This window comes from Triturus cristatus, chromosome 4_2 (genome assembly GCF_964204655.1).
Source record: "Triturus cristatus chromosome 4_2, aTriCri1.1, whole genome shotgun sequence".
In the NCBI taxonomy this organism is placed as follows: Eukaryota; Metazoa; Chordata; class Amphibia; order Caudata; family Salamandridae; genus Triturus; species Triturus cristatus.
This window is the reverse complement of record NC_140586.1, coordinates 86,730,978-86,739,479: the sequence shown is the minus strand read 5'-3', so window position 1 is coordinate 86,739,479 and position 8,502 is coordinate 86,730,978. Positions and strand designations below refer to the sequence as shown.

At 45.0% G+C, this 8,502-nt stretch overlaps 1 protein-coding gene across 3 annotated transcripts in view; it reads left to right on the top strand.

Annotated features, from left to right (window-relative positions):
* Positions 1-996: 996 nt before the first annotated feature.
* The window catches only part of LOC146833055 (beta-1,3-galactosyltransferase 1-like), a 241,572-nt gene continuing 234,066 nt past the window's right edge, over positions 997-8,502 (top strand). For all 3 annotated transcript variants that reach the window (XM_085600678.1, XM_085600676.1, XM_085600675.1), the window contains exon 1: positions 997-1,062. The gene's annotated coding sequence lies outside the window, so the exon portion shown is untranslated. The remainder of the gene's footprint in view (positions 1,063-8,502) is intronic.

The window sequence follows — 8,502 nt, the reverse complement described above, 5'->3', positions numbered from 1 at the left end:
GGTAGATGGACAAAAGGATGAATAGATGAGTGAAGGAGTGAAAGGATAAATGGATGAGAGAAAGGATGGATGAGTGATAGGGTCAATGGGTGGATTCATGAGTGGATGAGTAGATGGGTGGGTGGGTGGATGGAAGGAAGGATGGCTAAGTGAAAGGGTCGATGGAGAGAGAAAGGGAGGATGGATGGATGACTGAAAGGGTGGATGGGTGGAAGGATGAGTGACTGGGTGGATGGATGGATGAGTAAGTGAAAGGATGGCTGGATGGGTGAAAGGGTAAATGGCTGGATGGATGAGTGAATGGATGGATGGGTAGAAGAGTGGATGGATGAGTGTACAGATGGATAGGGTAAAAGGGTGGTTGGATGGATAATGTATAGATGAGTGAAAGGATGGATGAGTGAAATGATAGATCGAAAGATACATGATGGATAAGTTTGCAAATGGTTGAATATGTTTGGATATGGCTGGGCTTACTGATATAATATTGCGCGACCTCCTCTGATGTGTCTGTAAAACTTACCTATTGTCCTGAAGTTTTGTCCTGAATTTTGACCTCCTGTCCTGAATTTGTGTCCTGAATTTTGACCCTTTGTCCTGAATTTTTACACTCACCGTCCTGAATTTGCACCAATGCCAGTTGGTCACCCTAGTTGGCTCCTGTGACCTGCATGTTACAGAGATCTCTGCAGTACGTCGCCTATTCCACTGCACTATGCCGCCGCTACATAAACAGTCTTTGAGGAATCAGAATTGTGAAATGTCTTTTGTAAAGGCTCGGGAGGGTATTTGGGTTTGGGGTGGGGCCCCAGTGACAAACATTTCATGGAGGTGTACTTTGCCGTTGTATCTGTGGAAGCATGACAGCGCGTCATGACTGATGTTAGTTTGGGCGTGAAGGTGTACGGGTGCGTGGGCACAGAAGACCGCGCCTCCGGGCCCCGCCCCGCAGCATTTCCATGCCTGGTCCAGGAGCAGTCTCGGCTAAGCACAGCTTCAACTGGCAGAGGTAAAGGAAGTACACGCATCACTGGTGCAACAAGTGGCTCGGCTCCCAGACAGGTAAGTGCTCCCCAACACCTCCCTCCGCCGAGGCACCGTTGTTTTACGCGCCATTCGGCCGTAGCCGCCCTCTTTATTTCTCGTGCTTACTGTTTACACTCCCAACTCTATATCTTTCAATCAACTGTTTATATGTGAGTACCATTCCACCGTCAACTTCTTTCGCTTCGTTGTTGTATTTTTTAATAGCTTATTCCACCCCCGATCATTTTTTTAGCACGTATTTCATTTTCTCTCTTAATTTCTTTCTTTCATCGTTCTCTTCTCCTTGTCCGTTGCCCGATTAGTTTCTTTCACCTGTCGTCCGTTATTTTTGTTCTAGTTCACCTTTCATGTCACTTTTTTTACGGTCACTTTTTTCCTCTGGTTCCCTTTCTTCCTACTAGTTCTCTTTTCCTCCCTATTATCTCTTGTTTTTTCGATCTTCCTTTTTCGTATACGTTATATTATTTCATATGGCACGTTGACCTTCAGGGTTTGTTTCATGTTATGTTACATACATGGTATGTTTTAGATCTTCTGACGTTATGTTACAGTATGTGATGCTATGCTATGATACGCTTTATTGCCCTACATTTTGATTCATGTTAATTCACATTGCGTTACACGATGTTACTGAACACAGAGTGCTATCTTCCAGCCTCTAGGCGCGATCCTTCCAATCAGACCTGGGAGCTGTCAGGGTATGAATAGGGGCGCATTTTCCTCTAAGATGAGGAAGTAAAAGTACATATGGCCAATCGCAGGGTCTGGAAAAGAAGCAGCAGGACCATTCGTTCAAGGGGCAATTGTATTCAAACCCGGGGTCCTGATCTGTGGCTGGCAGGATGAGTGGCAGGCCTGGACCCAACATGCCAACGAGCTCTGAAACTATGGAGCCATGCCCTGTAAAACTGGATTCCAACCCTAAGAACTCATTTTTATATAGCGCATGTTGCAGCAGATTTTCGATTTCGTGGAGCTTTAAATTCGCCCTGGGGTCTGTAGTTAATAAACTTACGACTGCAGCATGCAGGTATCCCGCGGAGCTATTATGTCAGGCTTTACATATGCGACCTTCTAGTCGCGCATGGCTCTCAGCAACGAGTGGCTTAATGCACTGAGCTATCTCCTCTCAGGGCTCAGGCCAATCTTTTGTCTCTTTCCCTGAATTGTTTCTGCCGTTTTATCTTTGGCCAGTTTTCTCTCACATGTTATCTCATATCTCCTATTAGAACATTGGAATGTGGAGCACTCCATTGTAGACAATGGAGTGCTCCCTGCTTCTACGGGCCGGTAAAGGCCCGCAGAGCAACATTCCAACGTTTTACAAAAGCCTCTCGAAGTTCGAGGGGATTTAAATCCCCTCGAGCTTCGAAAAGCCTTTGTTTAATTTGTTAGAACATTCTGCCCTCTAGTGGCAGAATGTTCTAATAGCCTTATAGCCCTTCGTAGCAGGGCTATACCGCTATTAAAGTCCCGCTGCTTTTGTTAAAGTCCCTCGCCTTCGGCTCGGGCCTTTAACGCTGCAGCGGGCCTTTAATAGCCGGTATAGCCCGCTACGGCGGGCTATAATCTCCCTCCCTCCATGTCTTCCAGCCTTCCTCTCCTTAAATCGAACACTCATTCGCCCAGCTTGAGACGTTTAAAGCAGAGTTTGCCTTGGCCCACGCGCTGCGATATAGCAACGATCAGTTATGCTATATAGTTTAACGAAAAAAAGAAATACCGACTCACAGAACGAAAAGAGGCGCTTTTGCAATTGTAAATGGAAGTATACCGCGCTTACGGCCCCTGGCGAGGCACTGAAGCGCTTTTTCGGGAGTAGGACGCTACTCCGGAACCCAAGATTAGTAGTCAATTATAGGTTTTTACAATTTTTTGTTGTTTTTGGTCTTTAGTTGTGTTCTGTGTGTGCTCCTGCTATACCCAAATGTAAAGGTGTTGATCGCAGATCTACTATACATTGAATCTAAATGTGACTTTCCTGCTTGCCTACTTTATGTGATCTTGAACTTCCTCATTACCTGTCACAAATGAGAGCGAGTTCATTGGTTCAATGCTGCTATTAAGTTATACTCACATTTTAAACAAGTGGGTGTGAAGTAGATAATGTAAATGAAACACTATATTGTAAAATAATCCGGACTGGATAATGGCTGAAAGTATAATTGTGCTTTAAATGGGGTAGGTTGATAGTTTCCAGGGGGAAAGCTGCTCATACCACATACTGCATTGTGATGGTCCTGCACATCGAGAAACCAACCGGGTGAGAAATGATTGGCTAGGTTTTACTCCGCAAAAAAGAAAAAATGGTTTTACCAGCTGGAAAAAGTTTCAAATCATACACATTCGAGTTGCCAGAACTATTGGTTATGTCAATGGTTGTTAGTTGCATAAAATAAAAAAACAGCAATCATAGCTTCCTTGAATATAATATTGAAAATGCATCAGTTCTAAAATGGCGAGACTTTGAAAGAACTCTAGCCCCTTCTTTTTAACTTCTTTCAACAGGTTTTTTTCTTGAACTGGATTCTCATGTAGCACCATTGGCGTTTTTGCACATTTCTTCTGTCTAACGGAATGCCCTGCCCTAGACAGAGGCTGGGGGAGGCCCACCACATGCTTTCCAGCCCAGACTGGCCCATTGTCATTCTGTATGTGGCATTCAGCCCCATACAGAATGACAATGGGCGGGTTGGAGCTGCTCTTGTGCTCTGAGGAGGATGCAAGGCGGCCCGTCAGGGAGTTGAGGCTTCATGCAGGGACCAGTGCTGTTCCCTGCAATGCCCAAAATTAGGGACAAAAGGCGTCCATAAAAGGGATCCTCACGGACATCGGACGTGAAGTCCAAATTATGGACGGTCCGTGAAATTTACGGACGGTGGGTCACCCTAGGCCAAACATGTTTTGGGGGCCCCTGTTCGGAACAGGGGCCCACAAATTTATGATCCAATTTCAGGTCTTTCATGCCCTCCTCGGACAGGTCAGTGCCAGTGAACAGGTACACTTGTCCAAATTCTTAATGTGCTTACATATATTCATGGATAGTGACATGTGTTGTCAATATTGTAACACTGCAGCAGTTCCATAATATTACTGCAAATTATCTCTGTGACCCCCCTCCAATTTCTCATATGCGAAGCCCTATTTTGAGCTAAAAGACACATTTTTCTTTTATGGATGTTGCATGAAACCTACACTTTCTCTGCAAAATGTCCCTAATAGACTCTCACAAATCACCCACTTATTCAAGGCCATCAAGCCAAGATACTGTAGAACAAAGCTGACTCTATCAGGGCCCCCCCCCCCAAAAGGTTGAGACCCCGAGCCAGAGCCTAGTTTGCCCATGCCTTAAAACAGAGGTCTTCAAACCTTTTTAGGCCCAGCCCCCTCCCCCGGCAATATTTTTTAGAAGCAAGGCCCCCCCGCCATCACTAAAATTTCTGGAAGTTGGGATTTAGCATCTTTGACAACCGGTTTATCCCTGAGGTGTCAGCTGAGAACTAATTTTCACAACAGCAAAACAACATTAGCAGGGTTTTGTAAAGTTAAGATTTGTGAGTTGTAAATCTGGCCCACAATCACTGAACTCATTCAACACCCTTTGATGGGAAACTTTATTTTGGGGAAAACCACCACAAGACCAGTGCATGCACACCCACCTTTCAGGACCACATATAATACCAAGCAGCCTGATCTAGCGAACAAGCAGAATGATGGCAGACCTGGCAACCACATCATTCTCGGGGCAAGGTCTTTGCTCTGAAAATACATCTCAATCAATTGAAAGTCTCACTGCCATATATGTTTATTTTGTATTATCATGTGAAAGAAGTATAGATACCATGGGCCCTGGTGCAGGTAACGAAAATGGCCTCCTTGACTAGAGCTGGGATAGGAATGCACAGCAACTATCAGGGTTTAATGGGCCGAATCTACATAAATGCTGTGCAGGAGGCTTCTTGACAGCACTATCACAAATGAACAGGAATGGGTGCAAAACTGCAACAAATGGCCTGAAAATGCTGTATTAAGGAAAATACTATGGCAAATGGTCAAATGTAATTTTGCCTCAAGCTCTGAAAATGCCTGCATCACAGCAGATTTGCAGAAACCAAACTGCTGTTAGCTAAAATGCCAGGACTCACAGAGATAAGACTCTCAACTGAGACCACTGGACAACAAAGTGCAAGGCCGCTAGGTCATCAGCATTTGCACAGCGCAGTTATGCCCTGTGTAAGACCTCAAAGCACTCTATTTATTTTTTCAGTTTATTTTTATTTAATGGTTCCTTTTTGTCTGGCTATCAGGGTGTTCCTCTGCCTTTTAGAAAAATTCTCAGCAAAGAAAACATCACCTGGACTTTGAGAAGGTCAAAGGAAGTGACTCCAGAATTGTGCCTTTTGGTGTTACCCATAATTTGTAGAATTGGAGTGACTCGGAGGCTGCAATCTGAAAGCCAGCGCGTGGTAAAGTTTCTGGCTATTACATTCGGAGTCACTAATATTCCTTTGCCTTCTGGTGGTGTTTACACTAACCCAAGTTTTGTGAAACTTTCCATGTTTTAAGTACCTGTACATTCCATGGAACAGATGCATGTCCTACGTGTGTGTGTATTTATGTGTGAAAGAATTTCAGCTTGTCTGATAGTGTGTATTCCTGTTGAGCGATAAAGTTTGTACAAGTGCTGTGAGGCAAAACTCAATTTATGTTTGGCAGTGGTAAAAAAAACAGAAGTAGAGAGAAGATGGGGGAATAAGGAAATTATACTGCAGGAAAATGTTTAAACTTGACCTACGAGTAGCTTCAAGTGTCTAGACAGATGTACAATAAACCGATGTAAAAGGCAGCAGCAAGGACGCCAAAAGGCACCAGTAAGAAAAGTCAAGGGAAGAAGCACCAACCACTCTGCCTGCAAAGCAGCATATGTTTTTAAGTTTCATATTGTGTGAAAGTGAAATTTGCTGCCATTTCCTGCCTTTATGCTGCTGTGTCTCGGATTAAAGGAATGTCAGAGTTGAAGCCTCCACAAATTTATTATTTGCTCTGACTGCTGCCTCCAATCAGAGAGAGTCCTGTTTGCGATGGCCATGATTCTCGAGAATAAACAGTAGTAAACGTGCTTCAATGTCTGAATGAATGATGTAAAGGGGAAATCTTTCTGTGAATCTCGTGACTCCCCCTTCCCCCCCCCCCCCCGATGTTTCCACGTCCCCCCGGGGGGCGCGCCCCACAGTTTGAAGACCTCTGCCTTAAAACATCTCTGCTTGGCACCGGCGCATGCGTAATGCTAAACGGAGGTGCGAGGCAAAGCCGCGCAAACAGAAGCGGCAATCAATTTTCAAGTTCAAAAGCTATCTTGAACTGAAAGTTGACATGGTCGCCGTGCCCAAAAACCATATATTGTACGTGGTTTACTCTTTGCCAGTTTTTATTGCATAGGAGTATGTAGATACATCGACTACAGGTAAGACACCCCTGCCCCACTCTTGTTCTGTTGCGCAACGCTTAGAATCGTGCTAAACTGGCATATTTTGAATGATCCTCGCTGATGACAGCGTCGGCACATGAGGCGCTATGCAATTTTTCCTTGTCGGTGCAATGCAACACTGCCATTTTTTATGCAGTGTGAACAATAGTGAATCTAGGCCCCTATTCAGGGGTGTATGCCTGGAGAGCTGCCCCAGCAGTCGGATTCCAGGGGTACCATTGTGCGGAGTTCTCCATGAGAGAAAAGTCCACACAAGGCGGAATAAGATCCCCAGTATGCATATTTTTTTCCTTCTACTGAGAACTTTTTTTCCTCGTGGAGAAATGCCTTACCCCACATCCAACACAAATCTGGGGGTGATCTGCTCTCCTTTCCACCATGGAAAGGAATGTACACCAACCCTATGGAGTAGTTCATGTACAACACTTTCCAGAACAGAAATTGGAGGGAGATGAGTTTGGGAATTCTCACAAATATGCATGTTTGCAGTCGATCCAAAAATTCCAAGGCAAAACATGCATTGGAATGTCCACTTCCCACCCCTAGAGTAGGATTTGCAGAAGCAACGGTCTACACACCCATAGCAGAGATATGTGCCCTTGTTCATGGGCTTACACCTGCCAAGATTTCCTTTAAGACTTCCTGGTTGGCGTAAAAAAAGGTAAATTTACTTGTAAACTCACCCCGGTGAACAGGGCTCCATCAGATTTTCTACACTTTTTTGTAGACCAAAAAAGCTATTTAACATTGAATCTGACTTGAACTACCCTTTAGCTCCCTCACAGGTGGTTGTTTTCTCTAAAGAACTTTGTCAAGATCTATCCAACTTCTTCCTATTCAAAGTTGGGAATTTTAAGCAAGTGATTTCACTTGGGGTCATTTCATGTGCCTGAGAAGTGTCCTCTGGCCAGCCGACTACCTGCATCTAAACTTCTTTCACAGTTGCAGGTGATGAAGCTTCTGAAAACTATTCATCCACCACACTCTGCTCTGGATCCATGCCTGTACGGACTTCTAAAACAGCCCTTTCACTATTAGTGAAGAAACAGACTGCTTAGTTCAACCCATCTTTGTCGTCCGGGATAGCTGAGAACAGCCCTGATTACAGCTTTACTAAAACAGTCCTCCCTTGACTCAAATTACTTTGAAGCCATCTCCCTGCTTCCTTAAGCAGCCATCCTGCGACCCACCCACACCTACCCCGACAGCGGGCACCGCAGCCACTAGTTGTGACGGGGTGGAAGGGATCCGCTATGAATGACATGAAGAAACTGTATCAATAAAAAGGGATGGCAGGTAGGCCTTTGGAAAGGAAGAGTTGCTATAACAGTGCTCCTTGAGATGCCTGACTGCTAGGACAATGGGGGAGGAACGGTGAGAGCGTAAAGAGATAGTCGCAAAGCAGGCATGGCACGGAGGAGACAGCACAGTTAAACTGCATCAATAATACATAAGGACGTGTGCAAGGTTGCTGGAAGGAAAGAGTTAACATAAAAGTGGTCCTTGGGATGCCTGACGGCAAGCACACTCAGGGACAACAGACAGAGCCAGGGGGAAGGTAGCAAAGCAGACACAGCACTTGCAGCCCGGACATAGCCAAAAACGGCCTTGTATGTCACACATCAGTAGCAAGGGAAGTCTAGGAGCTGCTGCGCACAATCTGAAGGGCCTTCACGTCCAGCACATTGACAAGAATCTTTGGCAGATGGTGCTGTCAAAGATGATTTACGGTGTTGCCAAACTGGCTAAGGACTGGGGATATACTATCACAAAGGGGAGACAAGAGGGGTGTTATGGGGCTCACGCCATGCTGATTTGCTGTTAAGCAAACAGCATTTCTCTGAGGGGATCAGCCAATTTTTGTGTTTCAGACTGGGGATCACTGATTTATAACTGTACGGTCGATTTATGATGATGTTCTTGCATGATTTATGGTGTATATATAATTGATCGATTACTGTCATGAT